Here is a 22,233-nt window from a genome sequence, read left to right on the forward strand (position 1 = left end):
CTTAGAGACTCAGGCTGTTTAGTAAAGATCAGCCCAATCAGCATGTGAGACAGAAAATTGCCTGCTCTCCCTGGGAAATAAACACTTTATATGTGATCTTGCTGGAGTAGGTATTCAGGCCGTTCTCACCAAGGCCTTGTCTGCCCAGGTCACCTGTTTCAGACAAGACTATGAAGAATTGTTTTTAACGTCCAGTGGATAATTAATTCAGATACCTGATATGAGATAGTGACATTTCTTTGTATGTAGGATTCTTTTAAAGAGGTCATTTACTTTAACTGAATCCCCCAAATGTATTATATATATATACGTATATACATATATATATATATATACATATATATATATATGAGTCAAACTGGTTAACTTGCTAAAATATAGAAATGCTGGGCATTTAATTTCCATGGAATTTACTGGATTAAAACAAGATACCACTGGTGCAGCAGCTTTCCATGATTTCTGTCTTCTGTTGTTTCTCCACCACTATTTCCAGACTGACAAGGTTCACTGTGAAACTTTGTACCGCAGCATTTTGGTGACTAGGTTCCCAGGGAATGACACTTTGCACAGGTTCAGGTTAGACATCTAAATACTAATTTTTAAGATTTCTTCCCTGATGTGAAGATGACAGTCTAGAACTTTGGTGCATAGTGACCATGTCTAGTCCTACATTTAGTCAATTTAAAAGTCACATGAGGAGAATGTAAGAATCTGTAATGGTGTTGTATTAATTTAGCAATGACATACTCAATGCTTAAGCAAAAATAGCCACCAGAATATCTGGCTCCCTTCAATCATCTCTGAACTTTGAGTCTATGTGCAGACAGTCCCAGAGTGACAGAGCCTGGAAGCTGGCCCTGTGGTTCTTCTGTGACTTAAATTCTTACTGTTTGTGCCCTTTATACCTAACCTCAATCTCTGCAGTTTCATCTACATTAGCGTCTTTAAAAGTAGGTGTCTTGGCCAGGCAGCAGTGGTATATGTCTTTAACTCCAACACTTGGGAGGCAGAGGCAAGCGGATCTCTGTGAGTTCAAGGCCAGCCTGGTCTACAGGAGTTAGTTCCAAAAAAAGTATCAAAGTTCCACAGAGAAACCCTGTCTCGAAAAACCAAAATAAATAAATAAATGTAGGTGTCTTAGGATTTCTGTTGTTGTAAAGAGACACCATTGCCACAGCAACTCTTATTAAGGAAAAGTATGTAATTGGGGTGGCTTATATTTTCGGAAGTTTAGTCCATTAATATCATGGTGTGACATGGTGGAGTGCAGGCAAACATGGTGCTGGAGAAGGAGCTGAGAGTCTTATAGCTTGACTCATAGGCAACAGGAAGTGGTCTGAGACACTGGGTATGCCTTGAGCGTATATAAAACCTAGGAGTCTACCTCTACTCTGACACATTTCCTCCAACATGACCACACCCCCAATAGTACCACTCCCTTTTGGGGGCTCTTTTCTTTCGTACCACCACAGTAGGGTTCACAGTAGTTTAATTTTTTGTATTCCTAAAGTCAGAGTTGTTGGCTGCAACAAAAATGCTTCTAGTTCCTATTTTTTGCTTTCTATGCTCTGCCTCCCTGTGTCTTTAAAAACCTGAACTTCAAGGACCCCAAACCAAATATATTATTCTTAAGGAGACATAGGTCTGTTCCGTCCCACTTTTCTGGTGCTGTAGTAAGTGATGGTTCTCCTCCAGTTGTCTCTACTGAACATCAGAACACAGATCTGATACACCCGCTTATTGGATTTTCTACTCCTGATGTGGCATTTTATTATACCCTTATGATAAAGGGCATAGCTTGTTATTTTATATTAAAGAAAGATTCTTCACAGTATTGATCTACTCTCTTTCCCTTTTATTATTTTAATCTGTAGATACCAAGTCCCCAGTCCTAGGGTATAACTAGTACACTTTCATATCCTTGAGTATATGATCCACACCTTGGTAGATATTCCACAAATAAAGGTGTGAATAAGTTATCAGTTAAGTGAAGGAAAAAGGTATACTAACTTCCTTGATGGACTATTTTTCATGTCAGTGAAAGTGGCCTTCAGGATCACCTGTCTGGCCCTATACTACTGCATGGCAGGTTAGAAGGTAAGACACAGAGTTGTGTCTCACAGTAGAACCCTGTTACAACCTAGAACTCATCCCCAGGCTGTTGTTTTCTTTTTCCCTCCTTCTTTTTGTTCTAACATCATGTTGCCTGCTTCAGAATTTAGTCTCCCACTGTCTTTCATCAGATCTCTGCTTTTGCTATGTTCACACCTCCAGCTGAATGCTAGTCCTATTGGCTTTATCATTGGGGGTTTGGGGGTTTTCCTCTCTCAGGGAAGCGAAACATCAGATGGTGGTGCTTTCCAAGGGCAGAAGTGTCTGAGCTTTAGCCTGATGCAACTGGATGCATCTAAAACCTAGAACTGTGATTGGTTTTTGCCCAGTGGCTGTGTGCTGAGCCTCACATAGGTAGAGTAAAGAAATTCCAACTTCGCAAAAAAAAAAAACAAAAAACAAAAAAAAAAACCTTAGTGAGTAGAACATTTACCAATTCTTGTTATTTTACTTGAGAAGGTTTCTCTGGAACTTTCTCCCCTGTTTGTTAGTTACTTTCTGCATTGGTCTTACTAGAAGTGGCAGAAGCCATTTATTATCTTCAAAAGGAATCACATGTGTGCTCCTTCCTGAACTATTTTAATGTTTCATTGACTTTTTTAGCCACTGGAAAAAATCACCCCCATGAAGAGTATTGCTTTGTTTTTAATTAAGCATCCAGCTATTCCATGAGATGTTTGACTTGGATTTACTAGGGTAATTATTTCTTGCATAACTCAATACAGTGTGTTAGGAATGTATGTGCCAAGATTTAACAGCGCCATCGCTGCTGTTCTGTATTTATTACCCATGGTAAACCTCAGCAAACATGTGTCTAGTGATATGATTAATATGAAAAGATGCCTTATACGAAAAGTAAATCTTTCATAATGATCTAGCACATAGCACTAAAAATTCCGACGGTCTCCCCTAAGCACTGCTTTCTTTAATGAAATTAAAATGTTTACAACTGGAAAAGAGTTGATACCAAATGGCAAACTTGAAAAAAAAACATGCTGAGAGATCAAAGAGTAGATCATATGTTTTAGTGATAAATGGCTTCCTTATTCCTATGTGTAAAATGGTGAAGTTTTAGCCACAGATCAAAACATGAGATGAAATTGTAGTTATTTTTAGTGAGTGGGTAAATAAACATCAATTTCAGTTGCATTAGACTTAATAGACATACTTTGAAACGGAAGAAAGGAAGCGAGAGGCATATGGGTGTCAGTTTACTTCAAAAATAACTTCAAGTTGACTAGGGTTGATTGACTTTAAATTAAATATTGTTATATTAATATTTGTTAGCAATTATAGATCTAATACTAAGTAAATAGTAAAAATCTTTTTTAGTCAGTAATATTACTCTGGTAGAAGTATGTATAGCATACATTGTTATGTGATAAGATTGAATTTCCACATTTTCATCACAAATAGCATACATATAATTTTATAATCTAATACCTTTATAAAGTGTATTTCACAGAAGGTCATACCAATTTGTGTCACTTTTCATGGGAAGATGAAAAAATATTTAAAACAAGATAAAATCCTCAGAACATCTCTAATACAGTATACTTTTCCTTACCAAGATGACACATGGTGAAATTGTTTTACCCCCAAATTCCATAAGAATGTTAAAAATCAGGGGCAGTGTTGTGCAGTGATCAACTGACTGTCTTACCCATGGAAAGACTTGGGTTCTCCCTGACCTTCCCCAGCACCGGAAGAGCAACAACAAAAATACACTCATCAACTGCTCCCAACTATAACATTTGCATGAGTTAACTCAGCTGCTTAAACATACCTACTTTGGTATGTAGTGATCCCTGAATTCTTTTAAGTTAGGTGCTAGGTTCTAAGGACTTGTTGTGTAGAACTGTGCTCTTCCTTGCAGTGTTAACCCAGGATTCAAGATCATGAAAGTTGAATCCAGAGAGGCACCAGCTAAAGTCCCAGCTCTGCTGTTTACCAGCGATGTGACTTTTGTCATGCTACTTCATTTTCCCATGCCTTAGTTGCACACCAATAATATCTTCCACCTTATTCTAGAGATAAATGAAATGAGCAAGGAAGCATAATATTTAAGATTTGACAAATACTAGTTTGTTGTTATTTTATTTTTTTTAAAGAGGTAAGAGATGGTTTATTCTGGAAGCAAGTATGAGTGACCAGGGCCTGGGATAGCCAAAATTCTGTCTTCTACCATGACACAGGTACATGAAGCTTTTGTCATAACAGAACAAGGCCAGTAATAAAACAAGACATGTTCCAATACATTGGTGGTTTTTTATAGAATTATATCAGAAAATTTAGTTTAAAACTCATATATTAAACTAAATATATATAAACTTTGCAGTTTTGGAGCACTCTTGAGTTACTTGGATGCTCTGGAATATTGTCAAAAAAGTTAAAGGTCACAATGATTGGTTCTTGTTTTCTTTATTGGTTCATAAATGAGCTTTGATATAGTTTTGCCACTGTTTAATAGTTTAAAATAGTTAACTCAGATTTTCAGCCTTTAAAAAATTTAAATATTGATCTATTTTAGCTCAAATGGAAATCTTTAAAACTTAATCTTTATGGAAATGTAAGTACTGTTCCGTCTCTTTACAGCAGTTAAATTAGTTCTAGTGTTGCTTGTCTGTAATCGCAGTACTTGAGTAGCTGAGGCAGAGGGTTGGCATGAGTGAGAGGCCACCATGAGCTCCTTCACAGGTATCAGTCGACCCAGGGCTACCCAACAAAACAGCTCCAAAATAACCCTCAAAGTGGTTCTCAGTGTCCAAGGTCAAAGTTATCCTCCCGAGTACTTCAGGTTAATTGGAAAAAATCCTGCTCCGTCTTTCCGGTATCGGTCATGTATAATAGATAACAAGTATGATGGGACATTTTTCATCCTCTTACTGTAAGGCCTGCCTAATTGGCACTGGAAATGAGAACACGCCGGGAAGCTAATGCGGGGGAAAAGCCATATCCTGGCTGTTTAAGGGCAGGTTTCCAAGAAAACAGGCCAAGTGGAGCTCTTGGAGAATTTCAAAAAGATTTTCACTTTTACTTATAAAACATTTACTTTTAAAAATGTTTTTATTTAGTCTTTGAGAATTTCACACAATATATATTTGATCATAGTTTTCCTTCCCCGCAACTCTTCTCAGATCCACCCAGTTTCAGGTTCTTTTTTTTTTTTCTCTTAACCACATCCCTGCCCCACAAAAATGGAATCTTGTTTTCATTGGTCAACTACTCCTGGGAATGGGGTCTGTCCTGGAATGTGGTTGATATACATGTGAGACTCAGTAAAAGAAACTTTACCCTCCCCACAAATAGGCTCTTGGCTGGAGTAGTATTCTGCCACCTCCCCGTCTCATTCTGGGATTTGGTCTGGCTTTAGCTTGTACATGTTCTGTGCCTGCTGTCACTGTCCCTATGAGTTCGTATGTGCTTTTGCCCTGGTATGTCTAGAAAATACTGTTTCCTTGGAGTTGGCCTCTGCCTGGGGCAAGAGTTTCTTCATGGCTCTTGGCAGGTGGGAGATGGCTGTGGGAGCGTTTCCATGGAGATGGAAGTTCTAGAGAAAACAAAGGCACAGCGGATACACCCTTAACATTTGCTTGTTGAGTGGAAGCAAATGAGAAAATGGAACTGTGATGTGTAGAGATGTCCTGAAATATGTGAAGAGCTGGAATAGTTGGTGACTTTAGGAGTCCATTGCCCTGTGTATCTCCAGCAATCAAAATCAATGTCACAGATAATGAATGATTGCAAAAGCCTCATATGAAAACAATCGGGCTAGCCGGACCGGTCAAGCAGAGCCTAGATGATCGGATGCTGAGAACACTTAGGATCTCTCCGTGGAGACTGAACGGAACTTGTTTATCGGGAGTTCCTGGGATTCCTAATGTCACATCTTTCACAGAACTTACTGCTTCAGAACTCACTTCTACGCACAACACCCAGAAGCCTCAGTGGGTGGGTGGCTGTCATTTCAATGTACAGCCCCTTCCGCTACTAACTGGAGACTGTGACAAATCACTTAATGCCTGTGTGTCTTGATTTCCTTGTTTTAAAAAGAATAGTAATAATAATCTCCTTTTTTTAATTGAGAAGTTAAGGACTTAATGCGTGTAACAGTTACAGCAATGGTTCAGTAAGTGTTTGCTGTTATTATGGCCTTACTCTAACCCCTATAATAGCAAGCTCTCCAAAGTAGTTATTATCCACAGATGGGGAAGCTGAGTTTCAAACAGACTAGAACTTTGCTTTGGTCTCTGTATCAAAGAGTAGGGCAGTAGTGCCCAAGGGGCCCCTGCTGCTCCATAAGATGGCAGACCGCCTTTGCGGTAGCTGCGGACGGTATGGAACGTGTGCTCCCGTTTCTCTATATTTAACAGCCATTAAGCTCCTGCACACACACAGCATGACGGGAAGTTTGTAAAGACACAGGAAGTAAATACAGTTTCTTTCTTTGAAGCTTTGTACTCCGACTGTCTGACTGCACAGGGGAGCATTTTTCCCAAACAACGGGGAGAGAATAGGTGGCTCCAACACAATGCTAACACTTCTGAAGTGACTGTTAGCTGCCGATTTTGTCTGGCATGCTCACTCCGGAAGAAATGGCTGCTCTCGAAGAGCTCAGGGCTGCAGTCCCAGAAGTCAGCCTTTGCAGGGAACTTCAGGACTAGCTCCTGCTGCTGGCCCTAGGAAGCAAGCCATAGCTGACACAGTGTGTAGAGAGGGTCAACTGCCAAGTGGTTTCCAGGGCTCGTTTTCTCAGTGCTTGCGTCTGAACAGAAGGCTAAGTAAGAATGAAGTCTGGCTTGTAGCACAATCAAAACCAGAAGAAAGTGAAGGAACCCTGGGGACTTGGTCCCCCTGGGAAAGAAAGTTTTCTTTGCTTGGTAACTTATGCAAAATACTTTCACTTAAAAAAAGGTTTTCTCTTCAGATTTTAAAAGGCTCAACCCCAGACTTAAAACAACTAGATTTTCTCCTTTTCATGATCAGCCACCTATGTTTTTACAACTTGTTACTTTTAAAAACATTTAAGTCAATGAAAGTAATGAAAGTAAGTCAATGAAAGTAAAGCCATTGATTATAACTGGGATTTTGGCTTGAAGATCAATTATTGTCAAAACAATAACTATGCTAGTGTGAAATCAATAACAATTACTAATTATTATTATTTATAGTTTTGACCATCAGTAGTAAAAATAGGCAAGTTAAAAACCAGATGCCTGTGTCCAGTCTTTAGTGGGCAAAAATCAAGAGTGCGGTGTGTATTATAAGATGCTAAAGCCTGCACTCAGTAAACAGAGAGAAGGACTCTCTCCGTACAGCCTAGAACTTAGTTAAAGCGGGAGGGAAGCAGATCTCCATTACACACAGAACTGTTCACACTACACAGAGAAAGCGAGCACAACCGCCTAACTAACAAATAAACCAGCTAATGTATCAACTGATGTTAGCTTATACAGGATCATAATGGGGAAGATTGTTAGATTTTATGTGTAATGAATATTCATAGAATATAATCAGATCTTTAGGAGATTTATGTTCCTGTAAGGTGAATCGGAGGGAGAGATGGCCCTCAGTGTCCTGTGCTTACTCTGGTCATTTGTCTTAGACTACCCCATTCCTTTGAATGACTCTATTATGAATCATGTATAACTTCTTAATAAATGTTACTTAGGGATCTTACTTCTTGGCCTTTTTACAGCATTTTATGTTATACAGCTATCTTATGTGGTAGATCTTTCTATCCATTCTTACTTTTAGAAACAAAAGCTAAAAAGTCAGTGAATTGCTCAAGGTCACCTGGCTATCAAGCTGAAGAGAAGGGATTCAGTGCAGGTCTGCAGAAACCCAAAGCCGTCCCTTGCCATGGAGAAGCATGCACATGATCATTTATTTTTGAATGTCCGTGGCATATAATGGGGTAAATTGATACATGCACATAATACGTAATGCTCGCATCAGGACTGTAGTCACCTATCAGTGCTCTGAACACTGGCATTAAGGTCCTCCCATCTAGCTGTATTTTGGCACATGTGATCTGACTCCCCTATCTTTCCTTGCCTTCGGCATCTACTCTACCTCCATGAAGTCAACCTGTGGAACATTCACATGTGACGGGAACATGTGACATTTGTGTTCTCTTCCTTCTGTGGTCTGTCTGATTGCCTTTCGTCCTCCTCTCATATCACAGTGGAAATTGTTCAAGATTACATACTTGATCTCCCCACTTATTTCCAAACACTATCGACTTCATGGAACTGAACTACTGCCAAGTCCTTAGAGGGCACCATCCTATGTCATGGTTTCTCCAGAGCTTGTCTTCATGTCCCAGGGCAGTCATGCCGTGGCCACTTGCTCAGCTTGCTCTGTGCCATGCTCTCTGACTTGTCTCTTTTCCTTCTGTTTTTGTTGGTGGCGATGTAATTTTTGTTTAGAGGGGGGCTCTTTTTGGTTGTTGTTTTTCATACAGAGAAGACTTTGTTATTAACTTTTTCCTGAGCTTCAAAATATATTGCTTCTTCCCTCAAAGACCAAGTTCCTTCTAGGTGGCCATTCTGCCACAGTGCAACCCTTCTTTCTTTCTAAAGTATTCCTTTTATTTCTGAAAATTTCTGCCATTTTTGTGTCTCTTAATTTAAACTTTTAAATTTTCTATCTCTTTCCGTCCTTTCTGTCATTTATTGTGTATCAGTCAGTCTGCTGTCTAATACCTACACACCCAGTGTCTCTTTACTTTCCACTGTCTCTATAGCTGAGAGCAGAAGGATGGCCCCCTTCCAAAGTCCACTTTCCTAAGCCAAGGCCCTCTCTCTGTTATGACACCTGCCAGTATCCCTTGAAAGTTTCCTGATGCATCACTTGGTCATCAGTGAAAACTTGGCATACTCAAGGATGGTTTAATTAGTTTGAATTCATTAACTCATTTTAACCACATCAGCCACCTTCTTAAAAGTGTCTAATTATTTTCAGGATCATTAATAATAATAATAACGAAGCAGTGCTTATTAGCGGGAAGAAATAACAAGCCAAGGTCACACAGCAGGCATGTGATAGACTAGTATGTTTGTAACTGCCCTTGGTCATGGCCTTTTATCTCTACTGCTGTGTCCAGATTCCACATAGTCTTCTGTGAACCTCTTCTTCATCTGTCTTTGAAGGAGTCTTACTTTCCTCTTGACACATGCATCTTGCCATTGCTGCTGCCCTTGGGTTATGTTGTTTATTTCTTTTTTTTTTTCTTTTGCTTTTTCGAGACAGGGTTTCTCTGTGGTTTTGGAGCCTGTCCTGGAACTAGCTCTTGTAGACCAGGCTGGTCTCGAACTCACAGAGATCTGCCTGCCTCTGCCTCCCAAGTGCTGGGATTAAAGGCATGCTCCACCACCTCCCGGCTGTTGTTTATTTCTTAATAATAAAGTAGAATGCAATGTCTTAAATCTATGGAGTCTGATACGATGCCTCAAGAGAATCAGTCTATCACTCATACAATAATTTTTATGGCTAAAAAAATGAAGATAGGAATCTATTTTGGTAATGTCATGAATGTCACAAGCAGGCTATTTTTAGACTTTCTTTTGGAAAAGGTGATTACTTCTGACCTTCAGCAGGACACAGCCTGTGTGCCTTCCATCTTGGGAGACAAACCTGGACCACATTAGGAAGTGTAAGTGTGGCACTCAGAGGAGCCTCAAAGTGCAGCATGCCATTGCTTCCAGTGACGTAGGCTCTAAAGAGAAGAAACCACGAATAGGAAGAAGTGGTGTCCTTAGCTGGAAGGAGAGGAGAATCCATTAAACATGCAATTAAAGACCCTCAAAAATAACTATCATGGGGGATCTGAGAAATTAGCCTTCATGTATGTGTGCAAAAAGGAGAAATCCATACTTAAGGCATATATTGCAGAGAGTAGATTATAAACTCTTACCTAGGAGTCAGGCAGACCTGGATTTGACTAAAAGAAGGGAGTGTAAATAGAGTTGGAGTGTTTTCTCGGTTGGGAGGGTATACTAAAGAAGTGAGACTGAGACCAGAGTCGACAGTTCAGTAGCAGACGTGAGAACTTCTGGTAGGGAAAGGTGTGCTGCTGTGTGGGAGCAACTGGGTGTTTTCTAGGATCCGAACAGACAGTGCAGGTTTTCTGCTAGGAAAATTTAATTTGGGCATTTGAGGAAGGAAATTTTGTTTTCTTTTGTTGGTCCAATTAAAATCAAGCGCACTTTGTAAATCGAACCTTAGAGGATGTATTTTCAGCACATCTAGCTTCTTATCAGTGCCCTTTTCTGTTTAGAGAAATTAAAAGGGCACCCTACCACCTTTCTGTTTGGATGTAGAAGCCATCAGAGAATATTTCTGTGCTCAGAAGTTTTATCTGTTTTAAAACTTAGTTCACTAAGAGGCATGAAAATAAACTTGAATATAAGATAGAAGCTCAGAGTTTCTGAAGTGTAGGCAGCAGCAACCTCACCAGGTGGGCACCAGGATGGTCCTGTTGGCTCTCGGCTCTTCTAACCCCTAGCCTTGTGATACTGGGCCAGTGGCTCTACATTCCTTATGTCTGCTTCCTCCTCTGTGCAGAGGAGTTTATGTAGATGTATTAAATGAACTAATTCACAGGGAACATATAGCACAGTGACTGACACAAGCCAAACGCTAAATACATTTTCAGTAGTGTCACTAACTCAGCAGAAAAAAGTTACCAAGTTAATTTTGTGTTCTCAAGGATCAGGAGCAAATGAGGAGCCGGGGCAACATAGGCACAGTTCCTGTCTGGGGTGGACTGGGTAGTGATGAGAGTTATCCAACACTGTGAATTTATATAGCACTGATGAACCGGAGACTAGAAACATTGTTAAATGGCAGCCTTTCTCTCTCACATGCACACACACATACACTCATGCACACACACACACACACACACACACACACACACACCAGCAATAAAAAGACAATATGTAACTGATGGCTTTACTCAGCTTCATAGCTGTGTCACAATCTTTCCCTTGGCTTTGCCCGAAGTCAGGTAACACACATACACACACCATCAGGACTAGGCTGTCAGCTATGTTCTTTGCCATGCCTGGTGTCGTGTGGCATAAGAGGAACCATCTCCAGGGACGCATACCCTCCAGACAGCATCTGAGGGGCAGGCGACTAATATTTGGCAGTCTGAGGAACCTCTTGGACACAACAACAAGGCAGAAACATTTTATGCTACAGACACTCACAGTCTCAGTGTATTAAGTATGGTGTAGCAGGTTTTCCTGCTTCCCAGTATAACTGGAGACTGCACTTATGTTTTCTGGCCATTCAAACATAAACAATCAGACAGAAATTATATTAATTACAACACTGTTTGGCCAATGAATCTTAACTACCTCTTATATCTTAAATTAACCCATTCTTCTAAATCTGTGTATCACCACAAGGCTGTGGCTTACTAGTAAAGTTCTAGTGTCCTTCTCCTTTGGCAGCTACAAATGTCTCTTTGACTCCTCCTACTCTCTCTATAAATCTCTTCTAGCCTGGCTATATTCTGCCCTGCCATAGGTCAAAGCAGCTTTATTCACTAATGAATAAAAGCATCACATATACAAAAGACATCCCACACCATCCCAGGGGATGATAGCTAGGAGGATGTTCTGGAGGCAGAGTTCGTCCTTCACTGCCAGATGTGCCACATGTGTTAATTCAGTTCTATTGAGGTTGAGCACTCTGATACTAAATTCAAAGTTTAATCCAACTCATAGCATCATAAAAGCATATTTGTATTTATAACCCAAAGATTCACTGAGTTAAAAGTGAATTTTGGAAAAATCTAGGCATTTAATTTTTTAAAAAAAACTATTAACTAAATTGGAATTATTGGGGAATAAAATCTGTGCTTTCTCTGCTCCAGTTAAAAGTAAATTATCATACATGGATCCTGGAACTCTTTGTGACTCTGTGATGCCATAAATCATAACAACCCAAGTCATTAGACATAGAAACAAAAGACATACCATATACCATTTTAGCCTTGTATATTGCTGTATGTCTGAGATCCTAGTCTTGGCAGGATGATCATAATTGTTTAGAACACTTTGGGTTACATAGAGAGTTTGAGGCCAATCTGAGCTACATAGGGAACAGCTTTTAAACAAAACAAAAAAAAAAAAACAGGAGGTACACCATTTCGAAATATTTTACCATTACTTAATGGTGGAAATACATACAAAGCATAAGCATTGTATGTATCAGCAATTATGTAACATAACACTGTTGATGAATTGTGGTGATTACAAAATATGAGTTATTTTAAGGTGCTATTGTTCATCATCAGTAGTGCTAATAATTATTTTAGCCTCATTGCATTCCAGTTAGAGCTAATTAAGACTATAAGTTCATGTTTGCCAAATATATCTCTTGGCGTGTATTTTGTATATTTAATTGACATTGCATGTGACCTTACTGGACTTTTTGTATGTCAGCTTTGCATGCATCCCTCTCCTAGGCACTGAAAACACAGCACAGGAAAAACCGAGCTCTCTCTCCCTCAAACTATAGCCTTCATATCTTAGGAATTCACATGCTAGCATGTTTTAGAGTCAGATACGGAAAAATGGGCCTCGGCAGTGTATCTACTGTTGTATGAAGTATGGCGGCCATTTGGAACATTTTTCTTTTTCTCACTCTGGAAGGGAAGAAGTGCCCTTAGGACGCTTTCAAAGGGAGTTAGTAGTACCGATTATTATGTTAATCATTTGGTAAATTCAGAATAATTATTTTAAGTATCTTCACAGAAGTTGGTGAAATTTAAAAAGTAGACGTGTGATTAGATATTGCTATTCAGAACACAGTCCAGGAAAGTAGCAATTCACTTCAAATCAGCCCTTGAGAAACCCTTACTTTAAATATGCTTCTACATATGACATAACTAATAAATGCATCACATGCGTGACATGTGTGGCAGTCATATGTACACTCACTCTTCAGAGGCCACACTTAGCCACAATGCCTGGAAAGGTTTGCATTGGTTCCCATGACAGTTGTGACAGAGCAGCTACATGTGTCCTATGTCACTAATTACACGGCAGCAGGGAATTCCTGGGGTCCCTTTTCAGAAAACAGAAAGGAGCGCTGCTGAGCAGCCGATATGTAATCCTACCGGCTCTTTCCTGTGCACTTGTGCAACGTGCAATGTACACACCCATGGAATAGACCGTGCAGATGGGAAGCCACACTCATCTTCTCGTAATTTGCATGCAAGCAGTCATATAGTCTACAGATTAAGCAAACATGCATCTGTTTTTATCTCAGCTCTGAAAGCTGCATCATATTCTCTCTGTGCGTATGAATGGATGGATAATAATTTGCCTTGCTCTTGCTGTATGAATAAACATTTACATGGTGTTCGGACTTTTACTGTTTCGACCTGGTGTAATGAATGGCATCATACATGTGACTTCGCAAATGTGAAGACATCCCAATAAACCTCTTTTCTCAAATGAACTGTACAGTCAAAGTGTGTAAAACTGGGTACTGCCAAGTCCCCCCAAAAGTCTTTTCCCAAATATATTTTTACCAACTGTATGTAAGAATGGCAGAAATGTTCTCAGCTTTGACAATGTTTTTTAATGAGGAAAATTTAATGAAAACAATTAAAACTATACTTGATCTCGGGACTCTTTGGGCAGACAAGTCGAGAAAGCCCTCTAACTGGATCAAACACTGCAGTCGTGGCTGTTAGAAGGCCAAGTGTGCTCACAACACCAAGAATACTGATCATGGACAGGCATAGAGACTGTTCACCCTACACTGGACACTTACCAGAGAACTGTTATATTCGAGCTGCCTCATTAATGTGACCCACTATGCCATCTTCCCCCACCCAGAAGGCTGGCAACTAAAGCAACAGCAATTGTCCATGAGATTTATAGTCCTTTGCTCTCGGGAAAGCAGAGTGGAAAATAAACCTTAAAAAAGTCACCCCTGGAGAGCATTAGCAGAGGACACACAGATAGATTAATTCTAAGAAGAAAATCTATTTGCTTTAAAGGGAACTAGAAAACATGAATCAAATGTATTATTCCTCCTAATTTTTCCCAGAGAAACAACTATACAAGCAGGGGCCAGCTATGTCAGTCCACTTTGCCTAGGAAACCAAAAGAGTTGGCGCTAAATCACAATGGGCTTGTCGGTGGCAAAGCTGTCCCGTAATAAAAGGTATCAGAGCCATGGTTGTTTTGTCAACAATTCTGAGGAAATCATCACCGATTTTATGGCATGTTCTTTCCACACTGCTCTGTCATGCAACATCTGTCCTGTGGGAAGTTCTATAGGACAAGCTATATGAGTAGGTACTAGATTTACGGTGCTGGAAAAGGTGGAATTTGCTTTTCTCTCATGGAGAGTAAGCTGTCAGAAGAGAGATGAGAGCCCCACTTTCAAGTCTAATTGTTTAGCTGCCTCTGCAACCAGAGCTGAATGTGCTACTGAAGTCTATCACAGGGATCGTGACTTCCATAGTCTGTTGGGAAAGGCATCCTTAAAGGAGTAACATTTGAGCCAAGATGGCTATAATGAGTGCCTTTTACTTTTGAACATATGAAGCATTTTGAATCATATTTTGGCATCGTCTGTCTCTAGAGTTCAGCTTCTCTATCCGATGAAGGTTGTATAGATTCAGGAAACAACATTCTAAGTCTTGGGTATTTTCATTACTGGTTACATTTGGTAAATGCCTAATACATATTTGTTTGTTTACATATTTACTAGGTCATCAATAGCTAAAAGGAGTCTCTCAGTTATTCTAAATATCCAAGCTTTGGAGGGGTCCAGATGAGAAACTTTCCTAGTCTCATGTCATCTACATCTTGGACTTTGTCAAAACAACATGAACATAAATAATATATAATGTAAAGTATTATTATAAGTGCTAAAATAACCTAATGTGGTATAGTGGAAACATCGGTAATTAGGAAAATATTTCCTGAATTAAAAAGGGTTATATATTGTATTGTATCCTACCATGCTATAAGCACCTCCCTCCATATTCTTTGTTTATTCCTTTCTTTGGCTGTAGATTTCTACATCTGGCTAAACCAGCCCAGATGCTGATTGTTCAGCTCTTTGGCCTCGCCGCCTCCATTCCTACTCAGGTGCACACTCCTATGACTGGAATCTCACCTTGTCTTCAGTTACAAATATGTCACTCTCTGAAGGTCCTTCACTGTCTGCTCGTTCCTTACCACTTCCATCTCATCTACTCCAGTGTCTTCACTCCATTCATTGTTCATCTTTATTGAAAATTTCAATCCTTTTACCTAAAGAATAGGGAATCCTTGAATCCTTCAGTATTCCCTAACTTGATTCCATACTTCCTCGAAACCCCACTTTGGCTGGTTCATCAGCATAAGCATACCTTTGTGACTACATTTTACTTTCTCACTCTCTCTCCACCCATGGTATTCCCCAGAAAAGCATAGACCTTGACAGATACAGCCCTCGGTCTCCTCCTTTCAGCTCCTGAACAACTAACTGGATCTACCTGGCTACATTTTAAGTCTGTGAAAATAAGTTTCAGAAGGCAATGGAGAGCTGCCATTCCCAAAGCACTCTATAACCACTTCACATACATTTTCATACCCTCAGACTTCAAACAGGTGCCTCTGTCTAACCCAGCCCCTACCTTTACCTTGTGCCTCTTTGGGACCTAGCAAAAGATGAGGAGTTTGCCCAGAAAACATTTGAGGGGACAAAAAAAATGAAGGATCTGGTTGCTGTCTAACTTTTTCTACAACCTACTAAAAATGGCCTGCTGGGCTATTGTCTTTAGGTAACACAATTCCAAACTTCTAGTAAATTGAATTTAAAATACTTCTGATTGCCAAGAGTGTGCTTTCCAGGCCCTGGTCTGCCTCCCCCACATTCCCTTTGGTCCCTGCCTAAGACTGTCCAGTGTATCTCCAGGATCTCCACATTCAGGGTAAGATCTTTCTTTTTTATTTTCTGATCAATTTATGTTTATTTGTTAGTAATGAAAATATAATAAAACTACTCTAAATTAAAATTATAAATGGATATAAGGAAGAGGAAACATTTGAAAAGAGTCTGTTGACCAAATACTAAAACAAATATTCTTACTCAAAGTAAAACAGTTTGGATAACAGGTAAAACTAACCAAGATGTCATTGTAAGATACAGGGAACAAGCAAAGATGGTGATGTGTAAATGGACGTTTCTTTCTCACCCGCCACTTCCAAGTAACCAACAAAGGCTAAATAAGAATTATAAATACTTGGCCAAAAGCTCAGGCTTATTACTAGCTAACTCTTACATTTGAATTAACCCATTTCTATTAATCTACATAAGCCCATGTGGCTTGTGGCTTTACCTGTCTTCTAGTATGACTTGCTTCCTAGGCAACTGGCTGGCATCTCCTCTGACTCTACCCTTCTTCCTCCAAGAATTCTCTCTGTATCAGCTGTCTCACCCAATCCCTTCCTGCCCAGCTTTCGGTCAATCCGCTTTTTATTAACAATGAAAACAATATACATTTGAGTGTAAAAAGGCATGACAAGATACTTTATAAAAACTGGAGTAACGAACAAGTGACCACTTATATAATATATGAAAAATGTATTACAAATAAAGGTCAACATGGGTAAAATGAGCCATTTAACTAAAACGAGCCATTTAGCAACTCTTAGGCATGAGCGTTTATGTGCTGTGAGTTTCCCTTCAGTGAGTCACTTCCTCATTTGGGGTGCTGATTATCTGTGTGCAAACAACAGTGGAGGCACATTTTCATTCATGTTTTTTATTTATTTTGACTTTTTAGACTGAGAACAAATTTCTGATTCTGCCGCCTCAGTTGCTTAGTGCTTGGACCATAGGCATGCACCACTGCCCCTAGCTCAGATATCTGTAAGAGTGTATTGCAATGAGATCCTTCACAACTGTAGTACCTCTGAGCACACCTTCATTCAACTAATCTGCCTCCAGTTACAAAATAGGCAGTGCAGAATGGAAACCCAAATTGCCGTTCTGTTTTAAATTCAGTTTCTGAAGAATGAGGAGTGGTGGTATTTTTCCTGTAATTGTACATGTAAGTAGCTGCCCATTAGTGACACAGTGGCGAGTACAAGCTGATGGCTTAAATATGGGTTTTAGTCTACGGCTCTAACAAGTAGTATTTGTTTATAGAGAAATCTGTAGTTAGCTCCACGTAGAAATTACCTAAAATAGAAATCGAGTTGCTCACATAATGCCCAAAGCATTAGGAAGTTGAAATGTAATTGCGCTCTGCAAATATTTATACCTTAAAATATTCGCTTCAAAATGATGTTGCCATGTAATTGTTTTATTGTAGTAATCATTTTGCAGTAATATCCTCTTCTATACTGACCTTAGAATTACTGCAATAGTTTAAAGTTCAAACTGAGCTCTGTCTACTTTTCAGGGCAATTGAAATATACACGTTTGTTATATGAAGGGAAGCGAAACATGTAAGGCATCAGTACTCTTCCTTACAGCGATTTCTGGGATTTCAAACCCAAGTCTTCTGGATTTGTTTCCTGTGTTAGCATATGAATAGGTTCAGACAAGAATATATCTTATAAATGTGTAATAGTTTTTAGGCAACAAAGCCAGCTTAAGGAGGTAAATTGCTATTGTTTCAAAATGAATTGTTTTGAAGAAACATGAAGTTGGGTGTGAGTAAAGAGGATCTAGAAGAAATTAGGAAAGAGGGAAGAATATGATCAAGCATATTGTATGAAAAATTAATATAAATACAAAGTTTGTTTCATGTGGTTTATGGAAAAATAAATGTCAGAAGAATTTGTCCACACATTGGGATTACTATGGGATGAGTAACTTGGCACTAGATTTTAACACTAGATTTTAAAACTCTTTCATAGATTTCAATACATATAAAAGTTATATGTTATTGCCACACATCTAAAAGCTCAGTGTGGATATTGTATGAACGTTGGAAATCTGTGAGGTGTTGGCCGTACCTTCCAATTGAAGGAAGCACTTTTTATGGAACTTCAGAATTTAGAGGCCCAGGTCCATGTTATATTGAAAGATAAAGGTGAACACCTGAGCTTCATAAATAGCATCTGTCCTGATTCTTTGTCCTTAGAATGTTTTGATTTATCTCCATGCTGTTCTTGCTAGACCTTGCAGGTCTATGAGACAAGATGATGAGGCTCGCTGACTGCCCCTCTCCCTCAACGGCATCTAGACAGGCACCTCTTCCCTACCGTATCACTGTGCAATTCCACAAAGTTATGTCCTGCCCTGATGAACCTGTAATATCAAGATGATACTCGGTTAGCAAGGCTATGCTAGAGCAGGGTCTTGAACTAAGACTGACTTAACATAAAGAGAAGACAGTCCATTCGATCTGAATTCTTGGGAAGCTTCCTCTCCCAACACAGACCATTATAGCATATTTTTCCTGTCAGTTCTTCCATCGCTAGGACCTCTCTGAGAACTTACTTTTGGCTCTCAAAAGCCTTTTGACTGGCTAATATATATCAATAACTGTTAACATTGAATACAAGTTAACAGATTCATAGGGCAACTGGACAGTTGGTAACATTGGACTCTCTTCGGAAGTCCTTAAGGTGTACTTAATAGATGTGCCCACTTTGGGGAAAGGCAAGTAAGAATTGAAGGTGCTAAAGTTTTGTTTTTTGCTTTGTGGTCTTACACAACTATAAACTCACAGTGTCAAGAATAAAAGTCGCACCTTTTGTACCAAATGTGTTTTGGAAAAAAACCTGACCCTGTTGATGTAATAGAGTGGGAAACAGCAGTTTACTTATGTTTTGCTAGATGGCATTGAAACTAAACTTGAGTTTGGCAGGTACTCTTGGCCTTCAAGGGGACAGCTGTACATAATTCTCTACTGTACTGCAAAAAAAAAAATGTTGTTTTGCAAAACCCAACCAACATTTGCAAAGTTTTGATATAAATTATGGTGTTAATCTCCTGAGAATACACAGGGCATGTTCTATCAAAAACATTCTCTTTCACCTGTCTCAAGATCTGGAAGGGCAGGTGCTAGGCCAGTGTGCTTGCTTAAGAACTAAGTGTTTTTTCTTCGTGCCACTAACTTTGGGAGGCCCGCTCAAGGGCAAGCTTTGTTCCTGCACTTGAATAGGCAGCCTGATTTTAACAGTAATATCTGAATTTCCCTACAGAAGTAGTGAGGCTAAACTGAGGAGAACATGCGAGCTCCACGTGAATATTCAAACTTTGTGGGGTTTTAGTTTTGTTTAGTTTTATTTGTTTTGCTTTTGTCTTACTGAAACTCGGCTGCTAGGCTGCCTGTGTGCTTTAATCTCAGATGATGTGTCATTAAGAACAAAATGCATTAGAAAGAAAATTCAAAGTTGAAATGACTCTCTGCTCTAGTACTTGTCAAAAGGTAGCTCGAAGTCCTGATGTTTCAGAGAGTAAAAATCAAAAAGATTTACCAAAATCTGTCACTGTCACTGTAGGCTTCTCTGGGTTCCAAAACTGTGTGAATACGATAATAACAAACAAAAGAATGGCTCAAAGAAATGCCTCTGAGAAAACCAAGCTGTGACTAGTGGAGTAGGCAAACCATGGGAAGACATTGGCCACTGCCAGGAGACTTTCCTCTTGTACAAGGTTCAAGAATACAAAGAGGGAGAAAAAGGCTCTCCTTAGGAAAACCTACACGCACTCTTTCGTTGGATGCTAAACTTTTCCCCATTGTCCTTTTGACTTTGCTGCTAGGAGGCAATCTGTTTGCTTAAAGCTAGCACAACCTGCTCTTTCCTGGGTTTATTTACCTTACAAATTTAGGATGAGGAGTGGCTTTGTAGCATGGTATTTTCCAACCTGAATGAGGCTCTGAGTTTGACCCCCCAGCACTGCTAAAAATAATTCTTTTCAAATGTATGTTGCTGAGGATGTAACTTGGTGATAGAACACATGCCTGACATGCAGGAGGCCCTGACTTCAATACCCGTGTGTGTGTGTGTGTGTGTGTGTGTGTGTGTGTGTGTACAAGCACATATAAGTATGCATATATGTATGTATCATACATAACATTTGTGTCGTATATACTCATATGTATATGTCACATGTGTGTGTGTGCGTGTGTGCATGTGCAAATACAATTTGAATCTAATGAAATGAGAGCAAGAGGAAAGGGGAATGGCTGTGGTGTGCTCTTACAATAGAATGCTCATTTATGCCCATTTCACTGAGGGTAAGTTTTTACACTTTATCTTTACAACCTTATGTCCTTGTCTGCACCCGTTGTTCTTGACTTTAAATTTACTTTCAGGATTGACATTGTGCATTGTTTTCTGTTACCAATTCTGGAATGTTCTCTCATGGGATGGTGGGTTTGTTATATACTTAATACATATAGAGTATCTACATATTTCAAATTACATATAAAATTACACATAACATATTTAAAGCTCTAATTATATTTAGGATATTTATAAAAGGAGAGATGTCACTTTGAAGAAAGCCACTGAAATACTGATTATCTGACAGCTTAGTAGGAAAGGCCTAAGAACAGCCTAAAACTGTAAACTATGGGCTCAAACAACAACTCAATAGGTATTTATCTACTGTCTATACTTAAGGAATATTTTGTGTTATGGGATATTAAAAGATTGGTGTAGCCCAGCTTTTACTCCAAGAGTGTTCTCTCCGAAAGGAACAGAAAGGAAACACCCTTCAAACACCAGCACCTGTCGATTCAAATGCATCCGCCTTCTGCTGCCTCACAGGTGCAGACGGTCAAATCCGTAATACATTTATATGCAAGGTCATCTTACGTTGTCACAAAGTGAGATCAAGTGGCTCCTTTGCTTTATTTCTCAAATTCTAGTAAAAGTGTTGCACCGGCGTTTCGTGATTGGTGGCTCAGTGACTAAAAGCCCTTCTTGCTTTCTCAGAGAAGCAGGGTTCAATGGCCAGCAACCACACGGCAGCTCACGATTACACGTAACTCTGGCTCCAAGGGATCTGAAGTCCCCTTCTCACCTCCGTGGACACTGCACACACATGGTGTGCTGATATATGCACAGGGAAAATTACCCATGCACATAAAATAAATGGTAATGTTAATCAATGTTAAAAATGTTTAGTACTGTTCTCATGAGATAAAGAATGATTTAAAAGCTTTTTTAGTTGAAAAAAAATATGAAAACACATAATGACTAATTTCAAAATAAGGCAATACTAATAAATTCCCTGGTGATATTAGATAAGCATTTACCCATTTATAGATTTTTTTGTTCCTTTTTTTTGTTTTACACATTCATAAAGTTTATGGAATTTAAATTATTTTTTGTGCCTAGAATTTTTTCAAATTAAAAGGAACAGAAGAATTTGATCTGAAAGCAAACAGCTAGGAGGGCTTGTGGATCGTAGGGTGCAGGAGCATGGGGTTGAGGACTGTGGGGTGCAGGAGAATGGACTTGTGGATTGTGGGGTTCAGGAGCATGGGGTTGAGGACTGTGGGGTGCAGGAGAATGGTCTTGTGGCTTGTGGGGTGCAGAAGATTGGGCTGGTGGACTGTGGGGTGCAGGAGAATGTGCTGGTGGATTGTGGGGTGCCGGAGAACACACCTGGGCTCTGGGAACCAGAGGTTCAGAGCCCCAGTGTCGGGCTCTGTGCAGAGTTCTCTTGAGAAAGGAATTCCTAGGTAGCACTGTGTTTTTCCTGTGGATGGTTACAGTGTTTTGTCCTGGCAAGCATTTCTTATATGAATACTTCAATGCACACTTCCTCTCGGATTTATTAAGGCCTGTGCTTCAGAGACCCCCCACCCCCAACTGTGGAATTCTGTTTGTCAGTCTTCCACATTGGTTACCTTCACCTTAGCTATGTAAATTTCTCTTCCAACTGCCTGTGATTTCAAGTCCGGCTTTTTAGTTGGGGACTTTATTTGAAGGCTGTTTTCTCATCTTTCCTCTCTCGCCTTTGCCTTACTGAAGTTGTTTTGCTCTCAGTTTCACCTCCTATGGACCAACAATTGCTCTTTCTATTTCTGTTACTCTTTGTTATCTGCTCTCATTTCCGAGTCCCTCGTGAGATGTCTCCGTGGCTGTGGTGTTGCCCTTTCTTGGGAGAGATGTGTTTCTG

General features: G+C 39.6%; 1 protein-coding gene across 1 annotated transcript in view; it reads left to right on the forward strand.

Annotated features, from left to right (window-relative positions):
* Nell2 (neural EGFL like 2) overlaps nucleotides 1-22,233 on the forward strand; it is a 292,336-nt gene that overhangs the window by 219,936 nt on the left and 50,167 nt on the right. The window lies entirely within an intron of this gene.

This window comes from Alexandromys fortis, unplaced genomic scaffold (genome assembly GCF_014885135.2).
Source record: "Alexandromys fortis isolate MF-2015 unplaced genomic scaffold, M_Fortis_MF-2015_v1.1 scaffold_28, whole genome shotgun sequence".
In the NCBI taxonomy this organism is placed as follows: Eukaryota; Metazoa; Chordata; class Mammalia; order Rodentia; family Cricetidae; genus Alexandromys; species Alexandromys fortis.